Source organism: Aythya marila (genome assembly GCF_965140915.1).
Source record: "Aythya marila genome assembly, chromosome: 18".
Classification (NCBI taxonomy): domain Eukaryota; kingdom Metazoa; phylum Chordata; class Aves; order Anseriformes; family Anatidae; genus Aythya; species Aythya marila.
In genome coordinates, this window is record NC_139059.1 from 3,308,714 (window position 1) to 3,333,207 (window position 24,494).

At 38.4% G+C, this 24,494-nt stretch overlaps 1 protein-coding gene across 2 annotated transcripts in view; it reads left to right on the top strand.

Annotated features, from left to right (window-relative positions):
- PRKCA (protein kinase C alpha) overlaps nt 1-24,494 on the top strand; it is a 148,687-nt gene that overhangs the window by 59,458 nt on the left and 64,735 nt on the right. The window lies entirely within an intron of this gene.

Genomic DNA, 24,494 nt, shown 5'->3' on the forward strand with positions numbered 1-24,494 from the left:
CTGGAAAATTAGAGATGTTAAAAACTTTTCTTATTTTTAAGCTCAAGTACAGGGAAATGTCCAAGAACTGCAAAGTATTTTAAGACAGCTTGTTTTTTAAACACATTTCACATAATCTAAATTTAGGCACATAAGAAATGCTTAAGTTAAGAGCTGTGTGGCAGCAGACTGAAGTTGCTGGCAGAAACACTGCAGTCCTTAACACCCATTTCTCCTCTTCCTATCTTTCCCCCTTTCCCCGTCCCCACTTACTGGGAGTCCTGACCCCTGTCATTGATCTGCTCCTAACTGGTTTAACTTGCTGCCCTCTGAAATTCTACTTGAAAACTTGGGGTTTGAGGAACTGATTTCAGGAGAGAGATGCAGCAACTTCACGGCAGCAAAACCCACCGGGGCATTGGGTCTGGATGGCAGTGGAGGGAGAGTTTCTCTGCTGTCTCAAAAGGCAGATTAGATTTGTAAAGTTACATGACATGACTCCAGTCCTAGATCCTTTGTATATTGTTCAGGTAGGTAAGCAAGAAGAAGTGAAACACTAAAAACTGTTTATTTTGGGGAAATGAAAGATGCTGCTTGCTTAACGGTACTGCTATCTTAATGACAGGTCCACAAATGCGCCATAAAGTTTACAGTATGATGTCATGAAATAGATATGCTAAATTTAAGTAGTTGTAATCATGAAAATATTGAAATTATTACAGTAGGACCTTTGTTTAGGAGTTCCAAATGCAGCTGCATTTTAAAGAAACTGTCTTTCTCCAGAGATCACCTAGCTTCAATTACTACTACTTTGGCAACAGCTTAAAATGGAAGAAGCTTCACAATATTCTGCATACCATTGCTAAAATCAACTTAATCAGATTAAAAATATAATTGTAGCTGAAACCTTTCTTTTCACCTTTCCATCTCTTTCCATATTCTGTTCTGATCTCTCACAAAATGTTCCATTATGGATCTGTATCTGTATCTCCAGACATCTTTTTCCTCCTGTTCACTTCCGGCTCTTAGCCTCTCTCCTCATCTCAAATTTTCGTCATCTTTCATCAGCTGCTCCTGCTGCAGCCCTGGTTACATACCGCAGTTTAAGCCTCGTGATACCCCAAAAGTACATTTGCTCCAGCAGTGCGATTCAAAGCATCTGTGCCAAGGGCCTTGCAGCGTATGGGTGTAGTCACCAGAAGTGAAGGAGATCCAAAGATCAAGTCAGGGTATAAGACTCAGCAAATCTGGCTCCAAGCACGGAGCAGTTACTGATTACCTGTAAAGAATGTGGATGGTGCCGAGGTTTATTAGGCATGGTGAAAGGGACCAGGGGATAGGAAATGCCACTGCAGCTGCAATGCACTCCTCGGGAGCTTTGAGGGTTATTCTGAGCTGTACACAAAGCATCTCTTTCCCTTTAGTTTAGAGCACAGCTTCTTTGTAGGAAGTCACTTAACAGAGCCAAGGTCAATTTTTCTGACAGGAGTCAAAGGAAGAGACTTTAGCAGAATACTGTAGCGGTCAGAGCCCTTGCGTGGAAGATAAAGCAGGGTTTGCAGGCGTTCGTGCAGCCTCCCTGCCTGGTGCAGCCAGGGAGCTGGTCTGCAGCCTGGCTTCGGCTCATCGTGTTTGTAGCAGGCAGGCTCTTGGTGCATTTTATTAGGCAGGTGCACTTTATTTAGCAGGCTGTGCTACAGAAACAATTGTGAGGGCAGGAACAAGAAGCCGAGATTATTTTTCATGCCCGTCCTTTTCTGAAAGCTCCTGAATTATTTAAACGTTCGAGGGATGTGTGGAAATTGGCTCTGTCTGAAAGGTGTGGCAATTAAAGCTGTCTTTTGGACTTTGGAAGTTGTGGATTTGAACTGCCCTGCGCTGCAGATGACTTTAGGCGTGGTCCAAGCACGCCTGCTCATTGGGGTGGCATTTGGGTGATTCTCCGACTTTATAACCCCATGTACACCTTCTGTATCAGGTGCCGGGCAGTGCCAGCACTGACGCTGCGTGAGCTGCTTTTCCAGAACCTCTCACCTGGACTTTGGTAGGAGCCATTCACATATCAGCTGCTGTTGGTACCAAACCCAGTAAAGGGCAGCGTTATCGGTAAAAGCCAAAGCAGGCAATAGTGCCTACAGTATTAACGCTGACACGCCTTCAGCCCAGCAGTCTTAGCAGCCATCAAGCTGAATGAAATGCAGCATCACCAGTATCAGTGCCAAAATGTTAGTGCTAAAGGGGGCCAGCAAGTCAGCAACACACTCCTCTGCCTGTCCAGCTCCTCCTCCTCTCAACACGGCTCATACCATTGCTGATTTGCTTTGGTCAGTCCTAAAAACAAAGCAGAACAAAACAAAACAAGTTTTGTTTTAACGCTCAGTTGTGAAATAAGATGTTTAAAAACATGCATTGTTGTTTGAAAATTTCAGTGGTGACACTTGTGGCTTGTTCTTCCGTATCTGCAGTGAACGGCTTGATTCTTGAATGGTTTTGATTTTTGTTAACAGTTTGTTTTTCCCTGGAGTTCATAAATAAGAATGAACATTTATGACACCATTTAAGTTTACCAAGAATCTCTTCCCTGTTTTAGAATCTGCTACGTGACAGATTTTTAATAGTCTTTAATATTGCTGACTGTACTTCCTGATTTTATTTATTTATTTATTTTTGCCTTCATGATTAAATATATAAACCAAATGCCTTATTTTAGTATTAGGGTTGCAAAATGATCATTTTCAATATTTACACAGAAGTGATATCTGAAAAACGCTTTTAAGATTAAAAGCAAACAGAAAATGTTTTATTAAAACTGTGGTACATTAGTGGGTCCTATTAAACAAAGAGGATTGTAGAATGTTATACTTTAATTTACTGAAATGTTTGACTATTATGTCTGCCCTTTTACAGTTCAGTAACTTATTCCTATCCTAGTCAGTACAAGCTTAGTTCAGAAAAGTAATGTACTATGGAGCTTATCATAATATTTAGCAGATTTTTAAATATTTTAAAAGTCCTTTTCTAAATTGTTTTGTGCAAGTGCACCATTCATTTGAATATTCAAATTCTCCAGTGTCTTTGCCTTTCCATTAGTTGTAGGAGAGTGCAATATTGCCGTTAATGTAAGAAAATTTCCAGGGCAGTGCAATACACAGGTTGCAGTTGTCTCTCTCTTGTCAAACATGTATAAAAAGAGAGAGAGAGAGAGAGAGAGAGAAAGATAAACATATCCACCTGCATAAATATATCTTCCTTATGTTTTTCTCAGGTGAGGAAATTTCTGTTTTGTTTTTTTTTTGCAATCACACATCTCCTTGGAAATGTGCTGTTTTCTATTTATTTATTTATTTATTTTTCCTGTAAGCTTTTTCAAGTGATAGACATTTATTATGAGAGATGGCAGTTTTTGTCTTACACAATACTGTGATGTTCGTAGCAAGAGCAGAGCAGAGCCAGCAGGTCGGAACCAAGGGACAGTGCGGGTCTGCTAATGAATGGCTTGGCATACTCCGTGCTTGAGCCTTCCAGGGAGTATTGTTCTGCTTCAATAAAAGTTACAAGCTAGCACTCACTGCACTTTTCACATACAGCAGGCAATCCTCACAAATATTTCATTGGAATAATTATCAGTCATATTTATTCTACTTGACAAGGAGACCCCAAAGTCTACCAGCCAGATAGATGCCTCACAGCCAGTTAGCCAGGATTAGCATAAAAAAAACATTTCCATGTACAGGTTTTCCACTCAAACAAAATTGCCTTTTACAGCCACAGGAGGCAGTACTTGAAGGTGCGTATTCCCAAACGTCCTGCGGAGGTCTGGGTATGTAGGACATGATGGCAAGGATTTATTTATAGATTTGTCTTGAGGCGAGATGGTATGGCATTTACACTACAGGCCTCGAGGGATGTGGAGGGTTCCTGAGTGGTGAAGTTTGTTAGTCGTTTACAAAGATCCAAAGGGGGGAAAACCCTTAGCTTTTTTAAGTGGTGTTCTGACTTCCATGGAAGCTGAATGTGTATACAAGGGAGAGGGCTAAGCATATCTTTAATTTTATTTTTATTTTTTTGGAAGAGAGAATTGGATTACTTTAAATCATGTGCAAAGAGATTTCTGTCATGTAGTGAAGTTTTTGTCAAAGCTGTGAAGTTTTTTTGGCAGCAGCAATGCCCTGTGGAAAAGGCAAGGCTCTACTGGCAGTGTCAGGAATTTCTCCAAATGTACTGGACAGTTGCAGTGAAGCTTGGTTTTAAATTCTGGATATTCAGAAAACAAAAAAAAATATTTTCAGACTATGCTATGCACAACCCTTTTCTTATTTCATAGCCTTTCTTACTTGCCATACAGTATTTGACAGTAAATTTTGACCATGCAGCTGTATAAAATCCTGTAATATGCTAAAAATAGTGGTGTACAAATATTGTCTCCTTGTGTATTATTACTTTCAAATTAAGTGCCTTAATAAAGGTGCATGCAAAAAAGAGGGAAGCCTAAAATCCCCTCCTTTTTGTTTTACTCAGGTTAGCTGAAATGAGAGGTTAAAAGAGCTGGGTTTGTGCCAAAAGGAAAATATTATTGGTGAATAAAGTGGTCTTCTCTGTGGCAAGTGCTGAAGTGATGGTGCCTGGGGAGCAATATTTTGTTTCAGTTGGATCAACAAGAATTCAGACAATCAAAAAAAATGTAAGTCTGTAATGTCTTAGCAAAATAACGATGCAGGAACTTATCACTATCTAATATGTCCCTGTGGTTTGAATAGAAAATATTCATCTTTTCTTCATGACCAGCTTTGAAGGTGATGCTACTGAGTACTATTTAACAGCTCCTGTATTTCAAGCCTGCTGCTGTTATGCTCTACTCGAAGCATCATCTCCAATTCAGATCTTTTTTCTTTTATTTTTGGAAGCTTACTTAGTGTTCATAAAACTGTTCTAAATTGTTGATGAAATACTTTAATTTGAGTAAACTACTGTAAATATATGAGCAACCTCTAAAATTGACTGCGATAGTAACTAGCTTCACTAAGATGACTTTAAAGGACCACTAATTGAATTTCTTTCAAAAAAGATACTTTAAAATTGAGTGTTAAATCTTTTCTTTGTTTCTTAAAGAAATGTAGTAACCAGACTGTTTTCAAACTGAATTAGAATTAAAATAAAACCCCAGTACTTTAAAATACTGTCTGAATATATTAACTTTTTAAAACAGTGAGTCTACAAAACAACATAGATTGCATGAGAGCTCACATATTGCAGTCTTTGTATCAGTACTATTCTCCTTTCAGACTTGGAATAATATAGGATTCAAAGGAGGTTGATAAGCTAAATAAATAAATAGAAATTAAAAAGTCAAAAAGGGGGGTGGGGGGGAGAAGGGACGCAAGTGACTATACTGTCGAGGGAGATTAAATCTGACTTTCCTACTCCGAATTGCAGTGAGTTCTTAATATTTAAGCACCTGGGAGAGAATGAAGTGATAAGATTATGCTTACGCAAAACGAACCAGCAAAGCCATCTCATCTCAGCCAGCAGAGTAACTGACCTCTGGGATGGTGAAGGTGACATAGATGGAAAAGATGTTAACATGGATAAACCTCTTGATATTGAAATTATTTGGGAGTTTTATTATCTTAAGCGCATTTGGCAAAAGAAATCATTCTAAATTTGAACAACTGAGGTTCCATGGGATGCTGCAGGAGCTGAATATGCTCACAAGTAGCTGGGATATTGCAATAACATCACTACACAATTCTCAGGAGGGTGGGCTGACAAGAACTCGGGAGGGCAATACTAAAAGTTCAGATTTTTTTCCACGTGTAACGGTGTGAGGTAATAAAATGGGGGTGAAGGATCAGTGTGAGCTGATGGTGAAGGCAGCAGTGCGGGAAGGAAGGAGCCAGGCCTCCTTGCAGGTGCTCCTCCAGGAGCCTCGAGGCCTCCTGGTGGGCCGCACGCAGCCTGCGTCTCACACCAGGGTGCTGAGGGGAGTGTGGGGATGGCTGAGAAGTGAGAACGCCAATTTTCAGTGATTTTTGTAGAGTTCTGCAGCCCTTCCAGAGGGGAATTTAGGAAAAAAAGGAAATGCTAAATGTCTTTGAAGGTGTTTGGCTGCTTTCCCTGGCTGCTAGGATGTAAGAAGGATCATGCAGGCAGCTTGTGGAGGGGGCCTTGGCTACTGAACGGTGATGGCTTTGGGGGCAATGAGGGGTAAATGCTGCAGCAGGTTGCTAAAAAAGCGAAGGCACCTTGTTTGGGGGCTTATAGTGCTTTTCCAAATGGTGCTGTATGTTTAATTTTGCACCCGGACACTGGGGAGAGGCAAGATGAGTCCTGTGAGTCTGTGTTATGCTTTTCATGCTCTAAGCCCTGTGGTTTTAGAATTAGAAGAAAAGCTGAAGCTCAGGTACTGGCGGAGCACCAGTGGAAAATGACCCAGCAGTGGGCTTGGGGTTGGCATTAGGTTTGGAGCAGTGCTCCTTGGCTGGGCAGTATTACCCCAGGCAGTTCGGGAGCTGCTGTTGTGATAGAAATCCTTCAGGAGCCACGCTGTGTTAAGCAGGGCTAAATGGGGGTAGGTGGGCTGTCCTGAGCTGTGTAGTCATCTTACTGCTTGCTTTTCCTTTTCTGTTCAGTGCCAGGTGCTGAAATCTTCAATGATTTTTGTGATTCTTTTTTTTTCCTTTGCTCATTTTTTTGTTTTGCTGGCTTTATTTATATATCCAGACTGTTTATATGTTAGGAAGACAGTTTCAGAATATTTCCAAGTTTTTTTAAGAAATATTTCCAAGTTTCAGAGTGAAAGATGAAGTTGCTTTACCAGTCTTTGCTGGGAATTTAAAAAATAAAAATAAAAACAAAACAAAAAAAAAAAAGTCATGGAAAATGAAGGCAGTAACAAAAAGCATAGTATTAAGACTTACTGTAGAACGTAGTTAAGAAAGGATTTTAATCAGAAAGCTTCGCAGCCGTTTTTCCAGGGATAATGAAACGCGGCAGCAGGCTGCCTCTGATTTGCTTTTAACCATTCGGTTGTTTTTGCAGTGAAATGCAACAATCGTCTATGTTTCACATTGTGAGGGACTTGAACAACAAACAGGCATCACTGACAAATATTATAGCCAACAAGAATTTTCTTCTTGCTAATCCAAGTTTTGGGCAATAGACAATCTTATACTAGAAATATTTTCTTTTTAATTAAAATAAAAATCTGCTCGCTTTATTACAAAAGATACACAAAGGCAGGCAAATCTGTCAAATAACAAAGTTTACTGCCTGCCAGAATATCAAAAACTCTTTCTTAAGGAGATGCTTTTATGAATTTTTTGTTGTGATTCTTAAACAGCTCTGATGCAATAGAATTATTAATCTTGCACTGTATACCCTAAGGAAAGAAAATATAGAAATCGGTACACGTATAAGTTGAGATATCAACTTAGTGTGTATTAATCTCTGTATTAATCAGAATGAATTTGTCTACAGTAGACATTAGTAGATATTATAAAACATTTACAATGCAAACATAGCTTTTGTCAAAATATGATATTCTTTACTATATTCCTACTTCCTTTTCCCCAAAAGCTAGTCCTAGTTACCAAAATAAGATCACACTCAATGCAGTAAGTACTTTAAAAAAAAAAAAAAAAAAGTAAAGTACAAGAAGAATACTTTTATTATAAAACCAAATATTTTATTTCTTATGATTACTCTGACTTCTTAATCTCCGCAGAATATCCAAAGTAGCATATGGCAAAATAAAAGTTTCATGCTACTGGGGTACATACTTGTGGTTTTGATCTCAAAACCATACAAACTAACTGAAGGGAAGATTTGCCTATCAAAACTCTTAATTATTTAATAATCATTTTTAATCAGCTATTTTGAAATGCAGATATTGGAGTATACTGACAGTGAATTGCACTTCAAACAGGATCACCCAAGTCAAGGATCCTTTTAATGACTGGGAGGGAAATTTAAAAAAATAAATCTCCAAAACCAAATAAAAAGATGATGTGTGCATTGTGTGTACAGTCTGCACATACTCTGCTGGCACCTGCAGCTGGTTCGTGTGCTTCCTTGAACCCCACTCCTTGTGCTCCACCAAGGTAGTTCTTGGATTGACTTTCGCAAAGGAGCTCTTGAAAAGAGCCATGCAGGTCCTCTCCTTCCCCTTTTTATGGGACATGTGAGATGGGTGACTGCCTACACCTCATGGCAACTCTGAAGCCACACTTACCTGGATCTTCCATCACATCTTCAGTGGTTCAGTTCACAGGGCTGGCACCTGCGACATGGGGCAGGTGCAGTTCAGCTGTTCTTTGTTATAGCATGAGTTTTGACAATTCACAGCTTTGAAAGCTTTGGATTTATAAAGAATATCTTTCTGATTTTTCTCCAGCCAAATCAATTCAATTGCCGAGAATTGTATCATTAAAGAAATTGAGTTTACATTTTTCTTGATTTTTGCTGTGCAGTATACAGTATAGCACAGATGATCCTTGAAAGAGTTAATAACTGAAGAGAAAGTACTGCTGAGAGATAGAAAATTTATATAAATGATGAATCTAAAAATATCAGTGATTTTCATAAGAAGTTAGCATTAGAGAACAATTATTAGGCAGTGATATTATAGAAGGAGAGCTCTCAGCAAAGTTATTCCCAGTAGTAAAAAGAAATCTTGTTGATAGGGTTGCAGTTTTAATGGCAGTAAGTACAACTGATTAAGCGATCTGCTGGGTGCTCATTTACAATCAACACTTTTTTGAATCCCCAAAACTGAAGTTGAAGTTTTTCCAACAGCCCTTATTTTCCCTGTCCAATTGTTAGAGGGTATTTAGTTGTGCAATTTAAGTAGAATTTTATTATTTCCAAGGAAACCCTTTCCAAAAGTTTGTTGTGTCAATCTTTAAGCTGTATGTAAATATTAATGATGTGATATTAGGGTGTAGAGGGGGGAAAAAGCGTCAGGCTTACCGATAATGTTTTGTTACGTGAGATATCATGTGTAAAATATAATATAACCATTTCTATCAGGTTCCACCCCCACAATCACATGTTTAAAAATAAAACCTGATTATGGCATACTGAACTTATTAGCTGGGAGGAACGTACGCAGGCACAGACCACTGAGAAAATTTTGCAGAATGCCAAACGCTTTTAGCACTGTCTGTTTTTGAGGTGGCAGTTCTTGCACCAAAATTAGATGAAATCTTAATTTGGAATAAAATGAGTGGGCTAATTTTGAAAAGCACTGTAGATCCCATATGCTACAAATAATTCTGGGATGTGTCACCAGGGAGCATACCTATCTTTGTAAATTGTTGGTGGCTGTTTCCTTGGGGTGCTGGGAGAAATTTGCCAATGCTCTCTGAGATAAACTGGTGTAGGCTCTGTCTCTTAATTTAAATCACAATTCCGGGAAGCTGCCTGTGGGGCTGGGGGAACAAGAAGCACTTGTGCTTTGTAGGAGGCAGCGGGATACTTTTATCATCGTGCTTTGATCACGGGCTAGAGGGAAGAGAGCGAGGGGAGGTTGGGTGTGACCCTTACCAGCAAGAGAGCCGCCACCACCCTCCTGTTTGCTGAGCTCTGTTTTTCTGTCTGGTCCTGGTAAAGCTTTTGGGTAGCTTTGCATAAACAAGCTCGGTTTTATGCTTGGGCTTGCTTTTGTTATTTGTTCATTTCCTCTTCCTCTTAGCTGTCCATCACTGGGTAACATCCAGGTAGTTCATAGATTTTCTTTAGGCTTTGGAAAAGATCGGATTGTCTTGAAATAGCCAGTGATATCAGGGAGCGTGCATTATATAACATTACTGTCAGAAAATAATTATTTGTTTTTATAATTGGTCAGATTTTTGTGACATGCTGATGAAAGTTTATGCACACGGATTTTAAACCAACAGCATATTATCTGCAGTGAAGAGCAAAATATTGCTGCTTCCATTGAAGTACCGTTGTGCGAATCATGATTCCTTTCATAATTTGATTTCAGCTATTCCCTTGCAGATAAACAGGAGTGTGACCCATGTGATTAATGAAACTTAATCCTTAAAATACCAGCGATCATGAGCTGAGCTCATAAAGTAAAAGCAAAAGCATACCATAAATTCTGCTAATGAGAACTTAATAGATATAAGAGTCTGAGATTGATTTATTTGTTTTTCTTTTTGTCCCCACGAGGAGGGTACCTGCTGAACTAAGGCGTGAAAGAAATTTCTCTGTGTTGGGAAAACCGTTGTAATCTGTAACAGAGCTACCTTCAGGTCTGTTTCTACGGCAACAGGAGCATCAGACCAGCAAAGAATGGACCAGAAGGGAGATAAAAGCCTCTATAAAAATAGTTACAAAAAGCATATGCATAGATTTGGCTACTTTTGTTTCCTCTTAAAAAAATAAAAAAAAATAAAAAATAAATGAAATCTGGTTATTCTGGTAGCTATTTAGGTTGGACCCTATTGGTATTGAAAGACTAGCAGAATATCAAATGATTAGCTTCATGGACAATGATTAAGAAGAGTTTATAAAACAAACAAACAAACAAACAAAAAAACAACACTCAAGGCTGAGCTTACTGGAAGTGATACAATTTTTAAATCAGTTTTTATCTAACATCTTAAAAAGGCATTTTCTGAATCTTAGGGTTTTCTCTTTTTTATTTTTTATTTATTGGAAAAGTTATTCTGAGATGGATTATATATATTTAGTTTGCAAATAACCCTTCTTCCTTTCTTACTAGTTGCTTTATTATCAATGATTTCTTTTGGGTGTCTAATTGTGAAGTATGCAAATTGGAAGTTACTTATTGCTAGTCCATGTGGTCAGTATTATTCTTCTCTGTGTCCCTGTGTTGTCAGAGAATGGGTAAGACCAATGTGAAGAAAAAAAGAAAAAAAAAAAAAAGAATTTAAAAGCTCTTTTCTCCATCTCTTACACTTAGCACTAACACTAATTAAAAACACATAGAAAAAGCATAATTACATCAGAACTTGACATTAATACTGTGATACTTCTTGAAAATGAAATCTTCTGATCTCTTTTTAGCAAAACCTATTTTTATAATGTTTTTCTTATTTCAAAGAAAAAAATCTGGTTAAAAAGAATGTGATGCATATTTATCTGCTTTAATTTCATTGATGAATTTAAAAATATTTTTTCAGAAAGAAAGAAACCTTTTGAAAATATTCTAGCTTTTGTCCTTCAGATATTCCTAATGCATGGTTCTACAGGTGCTTTGCAATGCATTAATGTTTAGAAGTCTGACTTTCAGAGCTTTGAAAGCAAGCAAAAAAGCCTAAGTATTATACATAAATAACAGCAAAAGACTGTTGCTATTTTACTTTAAAAAGTTAGCATATCACTTTATAGAAGTGTGGCACCACTTTCTTTATAGTTTTTACTTCTGATCTTTGTAAAGCATATAAAAATGTGCACTGTCACATTTCAAATGTGCATTACTAATACAGTGATTTGGAAAACAGGGCGACGATATAGTTGCACAGTCTCGATTACTTGAAATGAAGAGCACTGTGTAAATCGTGATAATTTTGTTGAATAGGAATTCAAATAAGCATAGGTGAATGATTACTTTTAGAGTGTTTGTATAGGTAGTAGTTTATAAAAATTCGTATACACCTTGTCCAGAAATAAGGCTAAAAAGCAGCCTTCCTGCAGAGCTGAGGTTAGAGGGAGCTGGGAACAGTCAGGCATCAGAATGTATATAAAACCTGTGCTAGGAAGGCAGTTTGTATATACATGTTATTTTTATGAAGAATGTTCTTTCTTTCATTCCCACAGATTTTTCTTCAGTAGTTTTCTAGATATTTTTTTCTAGAATAACTTGAAATCTAGAATTATCTCAAATGGTTTTCTTCCTGAGAAAACAATTTGAAATTAATTAAAGGTAATTTGAGCCCTTCAGTCCTTGCACACAACAGGCAGAAGACCTGGATATCTCTTATAAATAGCTTTATGAAATCCTTCCTTAGTTCAAATCCACTTTTATTTTTCAAGGTCTATATTAGTACCTACAGATTGACCTACTTACAAATAAATGAGTCATGTTGTATTGTTAAATCTCGGAGCCTAAAATCCCATTCCTCACCACACATTTACGGCATTGCTTTTTGAACATACTAAAAAGCTTTTTACTTCACTTAATTAAAATAAGAATTTTAACAAGCAGAGATTCCATATGGTCGTCCTCAAAGTTTATTCATTTTGTCCTGTTGACTTTGTTCTGCAGAATGAAATTCATTTCTCAATCTCGAGATTAAATTAAGTCAACACCAATGTATAATTTTGACTACTTCTTCATTAAGATAGAACACTTCTACACATATGAGTGGTAGGTAATATAAAAGAGGAAATAAGAATTAACCAAGGAAAGGTGGAAGCTGTCGATATGGAAGGTCTGAACTCAAGGAAGTGCTGAGGGTGAAGGAACAGGTGCCAATGGCAAATTGACTGCTCTGGCTCAGTTCTGGCCTCCAAGGGAAAGTGCTTTAGGAGAGGAAGCAGGAAAATAAAAAAGGGCTGTGGAAAATAAAGGAGAAATTAAAGCAGTCCTGTAACTTTTAGGAGATATGTTCAGTCCCTCAGAGTTTTAACATCTGTCACTTGTGTCCTTGTGTGCCAAGAGCATGATTGGGACCATTCATGAAAACCAAAAGAGCTGTGCAATCAACAGACTTTGTTCAATATTCCTACATAAGGGGGATTTGCAATAAATAACATGAAAGACTGCAGTCAAACACAAATGGCTTTATTTTTAATATGCCTAATTTAGAAACATGCCACACAGAGGTAAAATTAAGCAAAATAGAAAAACACTTTTTTTCTTTTTTTTTTTTTTCCTTTTTTTTTTTTTTTTTCTGGAAGCGCATTATTCAACGAGTGGGGTAGAAAATGTTCTATTCTACCATTCCAGACTAATCCTTTGCTCTTATGTGAGAAGGTGCAGCTGTTTACTGAACTTACAAGCTCAAATCAAATCAAAGTGTTTCCCAGTGCTTTGTATTTTGTAACAATAAAGCCTTCAGGTCAAATGAGGAGACCGCTGCTGCGCCCAGACAGATGCCGGAAGGCCTCAGGCCTACCTCAGGGAGGTACATCGTATACCTAAATTAAGTCGGAGGTACATTGTAGACCTAAATTAAGTCACTTCGGTGACTTAATAGGCCAAAAAAGACTACTAAAATAAAAGTTTATTTTCAAGTAGTCCTAAAATGGATGAAGTGCCGTTTTATTTGTTTCTCATTAGCTGTCATTGCACAGCACTTTTTTTTAATCTCTCTGCTCCTGTCAGAGTACAGTCCATTCACTCAGGTTCATTACTGCTTGTTTTGCCAATACTGTTGGGATACGCTCCAAGAATTTGGGTTATTAGTCATTGCAGTAAGCGACCAATGCATCTTAATCAATACGGGCTTCCAAAAATTAAACATTTCCTGAAGTTGTGGTTCAAAATGATCGCATTTAAAAATAAAGTACCTCCTTAATACACAGATTATCTTTTTTTCTCTTCTGATAAGGGAACCTTTAACATGACAATATTTTTTGAATGAAGACCATTTGGTAAAATTTGCCCTACTGTAAAGAGGATATGCAATTCCTCATGGACACACATTTGACATATATGCACAGATATTGTGCAATCTATATGCCCCTTAATATTTGTGTTCACCATCAGAGTCAGCAGGAGCTGCAAGTAGGCACTCAGAGCTTTTGGAAGTGGGGTTTATAAATCACAAACACCAAATGTGGGAACGTGTGTATTATACCTGGTTTAAAATATTTCACTAAGACACATGCTGTTTGCACTGGCTTTTGTTCATGCAGTTGCATGCCTATTTGTGCATAAACACTGTCACTACATATCATTAAGTATTTATAGCACCTGTGTATTTGAAAAGCATTATATTTACACTGATATGGGGTAGAAAAAACTCAGTACTGCAAGTTAGTATAGCACAGCATACAAGTTTTGAAGAAACCACTTTTCAAGGGAAAATTCTATAAACAAATGAAAGCTTCTTTGAATTGAACAGGCTAACAGTTGTTTTGTAAAATGTACTGGATGCAAAATACTGCTTCAGAAACCTTGATGGTAAAGACAAATTTAGAAAAAGGTCACAGAAACAGTGGGTTTCTAGGCATTTCTAACATTAACACAGAATTTGCATTTATGTCAGTGGGAGTCTTTTCAGTGCCTAATGAACTGCGCTTGATTTATGAACTTGATATTGAAGCTGTTTCTTTAACACAAAAAATAAAGAGTAAGTAAGATTATAACTGTAATGAAAACTAAAGCGTCACAAATCTACTGTGTTGCATCTATAAAATTGAGAGTGCTTAGGAAGACGTTGATTGTGTAGGAGTGCTCAGTGCATCTTCCAGCAGGCAGAAAGAGGTTCGGCCCTGGTGGCAGTGGAATGAGCACACCCTGCTGCTGTGCTAATAATGCTGAGTGAAACCTGTGAAATTGGATTAAAAAAATACAGTTTTAGTGGGAAAGGGAATGTGAAATGTTGTGCTCCTGCTGTCCTGTTGTAGGAGACTCAAAGAGCCACAGCCTGGAGAAACGTTGCCTGCAGGGGATGTGCCAGGATGCTGTGGTGCTGAGCTGTGCCAGTGCTGAAGTTGTGTTGAGCTAAATGTGCACATGAGCACCAAACACTTCACCTTAAAAAAGCATTACACAGTCACTCCCATCATTTTTTTATAAGCTTTGCATTTTTTATATAACTTCTTTCTGATTAAAGAGAGGTGGAGGTATCGATAAGTCCAATGACAGGAAACCATAGGTTACAAAAATTTAATAGAATTTCAGAAAAGGAGATAGGAAAAAGTGTTTCAACTTGATTCTCTGATGTCCAAATCCTTGTACAAAATCATGCAGTTATAGCTAGTTTTTAAAAAAAAAAATAAAAATTGTTTAAGTCTGTTAATGTTATTCTAACTTCAAAGATAACAACTTAAAAGTGATGTCTGTCAATAAAGGGAGAAAACTAATAGGTAATAATCAAAATAAATGGAATTAGGGCCTTGCTAATGATATTCCATAATTAGATCTTCTTAATGGATGGGTAGAATAATCTATTTAATTGTAACTATAGTTTGTGGTAGAGTACTATGCCTTATTGTATTATGTCTCTATAAAGAAAGAAGCAGCATTACTTTTGGACTAACTACATTTTTCTCAAAATGCTTTCATTTCTAAATTTACTAGATATTTAGCCACCTCTTTGTGAAGTGTTTCCTTACTTTTTCCTCATGTCACCAATGCTTTGATGGAAAGGGATGTTTCACCAACCTTCTGAATTATGCAGCGTGGTTTTTTGGCCTGACGTATTTTCAAGTTTACACTGCTATCTAATGATTTATCCTTGACTGGCGTTCCATATGTTGAGATGTTCTTTATCTGTGGCCTGATTAAATGAAAGCATATACTGTCTGTCTCTGATTCAATTAAGACGAATTGGACAGACTGGCCTCCTTAATGCTCTTCAAAGCACATTATTAGGCTGTACAGTCCCTTCAAGATGACTTGTCAGACAATGAATCACAGAACAACAAAATGTTTTGGGTTTGAAGGACCCTTACAGTCCCCTCAGTGCCTCCTGCTGCTGTGGGCAGGGACTCCCCCACCAGTCCCGGTTGCCCAAAGCCCCTTCCAGGGATGGGGCTCCCACAGCTTCTGCTGCAACTTTTCTGATGAGAAACAATAGCATTGAAGTATTTCAGTAGAATATACTACATCTGTGCTTTGGTAGCTTCCTAAATTGTAGCCCTATTTAAGAGATTTTGGGGCATCTCTCATGGACTAGGTAGCACAAGAAAATCAGCAGAGCCCATGCACTGCTGGTAGGTTTTTAAGTTACATCCTGCCTCCGCTGGCATGGGCAGTCACGTGCAGTAAGGTGAGATCTGCTTGTTGATTCTATTTACTTAACTGGACATCGATTAGTTATATTTTCCTTAAGTTCACTGCAGTCCTTGTTTGCTCTCTTTGATTAATTAATTATGCTTTTAACACAGCAATTTAGCCTTTTATTTCTCTCTCGAGCCCTTACTCTCCTCTCACATTGAAGGTCTGACCAGGAGCTCATCTTTAATGTAAATCACCATTTTTCTCTTCTCAACACATACATGCAGATGGTGTTTCAGTTCTTGCTGGAAGTTGTCTCTGCAGAAGATGTTGCCAAAGTGTCATCGTTAACTAGCTGGCAGAAGTTTTGAGCTATTGGCCACCTTTCCTTCAGATGATCACAAATTTTACCCTGCTATTTTTTTATTATTATTTTCAGTGACCGTTGGATTTCCTTTGTAGCCTTCCTTTGATGAGTGGGGACAGATGAACACAGCAGTGTGCTACAGGTCTTGTCAGCCAGAATGAATTTGTTGAGGTTCTGCTGATAGCTTGTGCAGGAGAGGGAGGTAAAAAGAAGGAAATAGGAAAAGACAGTTACATACACGCCATGTTTTAATTCTCCAGATTAATTTATTGTGAACAACTGTCCAACAGACTTGAAACATTGTTTGTCTTGAAGCAAAACAGTCCTTTAGCAGCATGGTTCAATGTAGGGCACCCTGTGAACTGCGCTTCCTCGCTTTGCTGGGTTTTCCTTTGGGATGTTTCACTGTCCTGACCTGGCATAAACCTGCTGCAGCCAGAAAATCCTCTGCGATTACATCCTGAGATGCTGTGACTGTACAATAGTATTCCCCAATTTCCTTTAAAAGTTATTTAATGATATTTTAAAAGCAATTGGATTATTCTGCAGAAAAGAAGAACATTTATTTGTTTGTGATATAGAACAACAGAGAAGGCACATAGTAATTTTTGCTGGCTGTTTGGGTGATTCAGTGAAGGCTGATGGAGTATCTGTAAGTACTTCAAATTGAAGTTTGAGATTTAGCTACAAAATTCATCATCCTGCAGTAAAGAGGAGAATTTAATTTCATTGTCAATACGTAAGATGAAAATTTACTAAAGCTAGATGTTACTGTGAGTAAATTGAATTTGAATTCATTAAGAACCTAGAAACAATCAGCAAGTCAGTAATGAAACAGCAACAAATGCAAAAGCAGGCATTTAATATTAGCACAGGTCTTGGTGAGCTTGCTGCAAGCTTCTTACTGCTGCCTTCTTATTCCCCAATTCCTAGCCTGACTTTGTAAGCAAGCTGCGTGTGACTTGTCAGGACATTTAGCCCATCCTGCAGCTTGATCTCTGTGACTTAAATAATTCCCTGCTCTACCAGATAATTCATCCAGCCACTCCTCTCTCCTGGCTGCTCCCCTACCCGTTGTAAACTCAGGATCCTGATCCCTGGCCAAGCACCCTTGCAGCACCTCTTGCAATTCTCTCTGGGGCCCTACAAGGTAAGAGCTCCTTAGCACAGGTATTTTATAAATTAGTAATTAGACACAAAGCAAATGAGTCCTGCATCACACCGGGAAGGGGACAGAATTCCTGTTCTAAGCTCAAATTCTTCCCAACCTCCCATGTTGCAGAGCAAGCGTGTGAGTAGCTCTCCTTGCCTTCACAAAGCACTGTGAAAATAAATGGTTTCCTCAGGAAATGTTTACCAGGATAGCGTTTGTCCTTTTCAGAGGATAGGGGATTGAAGGTAGGGGAAAAAAGATTTCTGATCAAGAAATTGAATCCCTTCCTTAATAAGGGCTCCATTTAGGTTATTACAGCGTGATATTTCAGACATTTATTTTAAGGCCATGTGAGAAGATTGTGGCTTTAAAAGATATTGAATATTTAAAAGAAGTGTTCTAAAATGTTCCGAATTCTCAAGGGACAGATTAATAACTTCAAGCTAAAATATTTCAAAATAAGAAAGTTATATTCCAATGAGTTTTTTGCCTGCTTAAAATAACCCAGCTGTGAAACTGGAAGTACGTGGTACTAAGTGTTCTTTGTTCAGAGTTTAAAAATAATTCAAAACCCCAGAGATCTGGAAGCAGATGTCTGTGCTTCAGGATTCAGAGGGCCCCAACAATGGGAATATCTCATTGTCAGCTACTGATTTCGTATTCATGTGGCACCCATTTATTTGCAGAAAAGTTTCTTTTTCCAAGGGTTAAGGCATAGTCTTCAGACATATGGGTTGGTTTCTTTTTTTTATATTTTTTTTTCATGCTGCGTGTGCTTGGACTAATTGTTGTTCCAACCCAAATCAGCCCTCTCGGGTGCGTTATGGGGAACCAACCTGTGCATAGGTGTTAATCAAGGTTTTTATCAAGGAACATTATGGAAAGCTTTAGGTGTTTAACACAAAATGTTTCTTTTCCTTTAACACTAGAATAATGAATACTTTCTTGTAGTGTTTTTCGCCCGTAGCTTTTGTCTTTTAGCCTGCGGTTTACACAGACAGTTAATTGTGTATGTTATTCTCTGCAGAGGAGCTTTTTTAAACACAGAATCTTAGTTAAGAAACATTCTGTATTCATATTTCAGACATCATTTCAGCCTGTGTATTCAACACTTCTATGCTTAACAGAGAGAGCTTTGATTAAAAAGTACCTCCCTGATTCACAGTCTTTGATTAGACAGACTCAAGAACATTATCCCGTTGTTTTTCACGTAGTTATTTAGTGCAGTGTCAAGGCAAGCTGAAAATAAACTCTTACTTAATTGTGTTAAATTAAAGAGATGTCTTTTTTTTTTTTTTTTTTTTTTTTTTTTTTTTTTTTTTTTTTCAGGGAAAGACTTGAGTGAATAGCAAAGCAAAGCAAACTGTAGTTCAGGTAGGCCCACAGCAGGCAGCTTTGTAATCTCCTGGGGTCTCCAAGCCCCTCAGCAGCCCCCCAGTGCACAGCTGCTGGACTTCATGTTTGAGTTAATATCCCTCGATTGTGCGTGATGCTTGAGTTTTTTGGGGAGGAACATTTGAGATCTGCTGCTCTTGCAGTGGTTTGTCGAGTGAAACTTCATTTACCTGCTCTTTGTAATGTAAAACGTAAAAGGAAAAATGAGAAAAGAGAAAATCTGGCTGACGACATCGGAATTAGGGCTGTGAGATAGGCAGCGCAGCAGCTTCACTTGCACAGGCAAATGCTGTGTTTGACCAAACCCATTGTGTTTCTGTCTCTTCACTGTGGGTATTTGCTGTTTGTTGACAGCCAGCCCCACCACCTGCGTAATGTACAATCTTGGCAATACTTCTGTGCTTCCCAAATTAAAAAAAAAAAAAAAATGTTAATGGTTTAAAAAACACAAACTGGGAGACATTTTGCATTAATTTGGGTGATTTTGGAGTTCTAGAAGAGCAGATACTTGAAAAATCTTTAGAAAACTGGATATGGCAGGATAGCCTCTGTTCAGAGAATCTGACATGGCATGTCACAACCCAGGTTTGCTCCAACCTTTGAAACTGCCCAGATGACTGTAAGAAAGGCTCTTGATGTGTCTGGTGTTAGCTAATAACTTAACTGAATTGTGCTGAACTGACTTGGGCTGATTTCTGTAGGACGATGTATTTTGGAATATCGGGGATTGGCAGGCTCAATATTTACTCTATTTGGAAAGGACTTTCTGATGAAAAATTAATAAATATCATCACCAGGAAAATAAAACATCTCCAAATGCTTTAATATAAGCTTTGCAAATAGCTAGATTACATAATGTAGGGATGAGGATGCGCCTCCCCTTTATGTGGAAAATGGGCTGGCTGGTTTTGCTGCTTCTACAATAAAAATAAAAATGCTGAATAAATGCAGCATAGAGCTGTGTTTATACTTTGTGTACTTAAACTTTTATTACGCTGTGATAAAAGCCTTTTTTTTTTTTAATGTTGTCTTGCTGTTGCAGAGTAGCCTCATTTGTTGTGCCTGACATGAAATATGTAAAAAATAAAAAATAATAAAACAAGACCTTGCTCTGTCATGCTTAAAGTAGCCGTGGGAGTTGAATGGAATGAGACTTGATAAATTAATGATGCTAAGTGCTGAAGGAAAATGGAAAAGTGATAAATGTAAGTAGAGAGGTGCCAATCTGTAATACTGTGATTGATGGGCCAGGCACATAGGTAATGGCAGAAACTGTGGGCAAGGGTATAAAGCAATGAATTGAATTTAAAGCAATTGGGTGAATTTGGGACTAACAATAACTGGGCTCACCAGAATAGTGAATCAATTCCATAGAAAATCATGTGTTTAATACACACATTTGTTGTAATCACTTTAAAAAATATATACGTTTACTTTAGGGGAGATGATGTGATTTTGTAAATATTTAACACGTTATTCATGTTTATCTTGTAACTGTGTGTTTTGTTTTGCTACAAGTCTAGTCTTTTTCTGACTGACATTTATTATGAAACTTCATTTTTGTTCGAACCTGCACTAGTACTATTTCTGTTTTTCAAATCATACTTTCTTAAATAATGTATTTTTATAGATTTCTGTGCCAGATTCAGTCAGCCATTGTCAGTTTTTTGTTTGCTGTTTGTTTGTGTGTTATTTTGTCTTGCTCGTAGTAACCCACGGGCACGTTGGTTAATTTTCAGCTGAAGCCTGTTGCAGCGCTGTGTGCCTGTCTGAGGGCACAGGCATAAAGCAATTGGCTTAGGTGCAAGAGCAGCCTCCCTAGTTTGGAAGGTGAGTTGGACTTTTTGTGTTGCTTGCATCTCAGAATAACTCCGCATTAAAGCAGGTCAGACGTCTTTGCCTTGCCACCGTGCACACATGGTGGGTAGGATGGACGGCTGCTCTTGGTGACAGCAGAAATTAGGAAATAATTTGTGGTAGCTGTTGCTAACTCTGTTGGGTAAAGCAGAACTTTTCTCTTTACCAACCTCAGCTCCTTTGGAGTTTGTCTTTCTTATAATTCTGTTGTAACAGGAGGATGTTACAAATTCTCAGATAACTTCGAATCAGCAGAGCTCCAAGGAGTCACCTTTCAGTTACCAGCAACTGATTTGCAGAAATTGGTCAAATATCTCGTTCTTAGCAGCTTCACCACCGCAGTGCAGCAAGACTTCGGTGTTACTCACTGCTCGTCACGTCACGGTGTGTGCCCAGTGGTTGAGCTGAGGTTTCTCCTTCTTTAAGTGTATCCCAAACAATTTGTTTCTCCAGAATGAATCAGGAGGGTGATAGATGCAAAAACCTCTACCTGTGGCTTGAAAAATGTGTCAAATTACAAAAGCACTGGCAAAGGCTGGGGCTGCTCTAGCAAACAAGTGCTTTGCATTATCCACTGTAACTGCTGCCAGGCTTTCTAGCTGCCCATAAATGCCATGGAAGGGAGATGTAGAGTGCTCTAACTAAAATCACGGGGAAATCAGCATTCAGTGATCTTGACCAAACATGTGTATCCAGGATATGCGATAGAGATCAAGATGTGGATTATATCTGAAATATATATATATATATTTTTTGTACTAGGATTGCTTTTATTTGCCCAGCTCCTCCTTGAGTTTGCTGGGCACTCTGCTTGGGGCTGCAGAAGGCATGGCAGGCTCAGCCCTCTTCCTAGGTTGTGTCCCCTCTGCTTCTTAACTTTATGAATTTACTGCCTGCCCGGTTTGTCTTGCATCAGTGTGGCTAGAGGGCATTTTGCGTCCTTATCATTGCTACATCATGCCAAGCACAGTCATTGGACACTGCAGAAAAATACTTTGTCTACTTGATCCAATACATCTTTTTCTTTTTTTTTTGAATAGATAAAGTACTTAGTGTAAGTCTGAAATTCTTCTATTAATTTCTTTTCTTTTCCAAATATCAAACTTCCAATGAAGAGCAATATATGAGACATATTTCTCCTGCGTATGAAATTCTCAATGTAAACTGTACCAGAAGCACTTATGTTACAATTTCAAGTAACTTCCTGCTAATTGCATTATACAGCAATCTAATAACTTGGAATATGTACGTTATAATACTGTTATCTGAAGCAGTTAGTTTCTTTTAGCATGTAAAAGTTCATCTGGAGGAAGTGTATTAATGCCTCCTTGTGTTTGTTTCTTTTCGCGGTAAGAAGAGGTTTTTGTGGGCTGAAGTGACTTCTGGAGACAAAATGTAATTTCTGGCTGCCAGGTTTATAAGTATGTGCTTTACATTTATGTTTTTCTATGTTCTCTGCTTGATGTAGTCTGTTATGGAAGGATTTTTTCCCCCCAAATCTAATATCTTATCTTCAATTAAATATATATATATTAATAATTTCCTCCAGGTTCTCCTAGATAGGCTATAAGGGTCTGTAGCACCCATCTTGGAGACAATCCAGAAGGAAGGGTTTATATTTTACTGAAAAGTTTATTTTTCATGTATTCCTACAGGCCTAACACTTGACCAGTGCTAGCAAACCTGTTTTCAAAGATCTTTTTTTTCCATTTCCTTGTTCCTTATGTAAGTCTGCTACATGTTTATCATATCAGATTTTTTCTTTCAGCAGGATTAATATTGTGCAATTCCATTTGTTCCTGGGATTAATTTTAATAATTGTTTTTGATGCAGCCTTACAAAGGCTTAGCCAGCAGTGCTAGAAAAAGCCTATGTTGAGCTACATCCTGGATTATAGAGGAAGGACAGTTTCTTCTATTCTTCTTTTTAAACATTGTATTACTTGCAGATTAGGAAAAATGCAATTATTCTGCTCTGGTAAATGCCAGACAATTTTCACAGATGCGTTTTTTGTGTTCCTGGATTGAACAAGGCACTGTAAGAGCTTTTATGAATGTGACTTAAGATCTTTCCAAATTCTTTATTTCCTCAATGGCGGTATCAGCCTGCAGAGTTCCTAGCAAAAGGCCATGTCTGTGTGGTGAACAATGCGATGAGCAGGCGAGGGTCCTGACTTGCTTGATGTTGCCTGACTCCCACCATGTGTTTGGACTGAATTTCGTAATAGCAGGACAGAGGCACAGCTTTTTCATTCATTTTCCATTCATTTCAAAATGGAAAAGGGTTTTCTCATTTGTTAAGAGAATGGAAAAAGCTATTTATCTATTTCTCACTCTTCAGTATTTTTGTCTGTTGCCCCTGGATATGTGTTTTCTGTACAAAATTGACCCAGTAGTACTCATGGCGATGAACTTTAGAAATTATGTGTGCCAGCATTTAGGGCACTATTAATTCATGCTGTCTTATCTTCTGCCAAACAGAAAAAGAAAGAGGAAAGGATGCAGAAGAGTCTTGCCTGTAAGTATGTGAGGTTCTGCAAACACAGAACAGGCAAAGCTGCTGAGATTTGTCCCAGGCATGCCACACGCTTGGCAGTTTGTCCTGGGTTTGTTCCCTTACCTAAAATCACCATTACAAGGAGATTTTAATATTTGGAGAGGTTTCCAGTGTCTGGTAGGGGTAGATGCTGCAGTGCTTTCTGGAGCTGTGCAGTCTTCATGGTCTGAGGCTCCACCAAGGAATGTTCTTGCCCACCAAAGGTTTCTGAGAAATCAGGAGTAGGACTCAGGACTCATCCTCCCTCCTTTGGAAGTTTTCTGCCAGCAAAGTGCTTCTGTGCAGGCTTTCTTCCAAATGAAAACCTTCAGTGTGATCTGGGAAGCTCCTTTGCCATCAGCAGCCTTGAGAAAAAACACTCTTATTAAAGGAGGAGAAAGGAAAATGCGTGGTACTGAGTGCTCTCAGGATGGGCATAGTGGAGAGATCGAGCTAGGAAGTTATCTTCCAATGTTCCTGAATGGTTTGGGGAGGTTTCTCTATCTCCATATTTTTTTCTGCTTTGAACAGCGCACAGTTAATTGCAAGGGATTAAATATTTATATATCATATTACTGTGCATTGCTGAATGCGGCAGGGACTTTTCCTAATGCTGCCAGGTGGTGGAGGCTCGTTCCCCCCAGGAGCAACGCTGGGCTGGTGGCCCCTGAGCACTGCTCCCAGGAGCTCGCTGCTCTTCTAATGCCACCACGGCTTGTCTGTGTCCACCTGTTTGATTAGCAAACCTCAAAAGGGTCCAATTCAGCCCAAGGGACGGCAGCTTGGTGTCAGTTTTTATTTTTAATGTAGCTGAGCTCTTTTCTGTGGCCACGGTGAAGCATTTTCCTCCCCAAAGTAACTCTGCCTTTGGGTTTTAAAATACAAGTAATGCTGCCAAATGTCTGAGGATCAAGAGGCTGTGCTGAAAACAGACCTGTCTTTCAGGGGTTTGTAGAGCACTGCTAACTTTTCCTTAAAGTTTTAGTATTGGTTTCTGAATTTATAATCAGCTAATAATTTTCCACTGCCATGGAAAAATGCTATGGGTAAGACAGCTTGGCTGTGAGCTGGCATCGTAAGGGCAGGGTTCGAGGACAAATAGAGCATCTTGTACAGTCAGATTTATAATAATTTTTACAATTATAATAATTTATTATTTTATATGTTTTTTCTTTACTTAAATGAATAGGATTAGTGACTCAGAGGAGGAAATACTGACTTTGCTATAGGAAATATGCCCCATGCTCTATAAATGCTAATGAGTCTGCCTCCGTATTCCTTGGTCTGCAAAATTTAACGTGCCTGAATTACTTTTCTGAAGAAGGGTTATTTAGACATATGGAGAAACA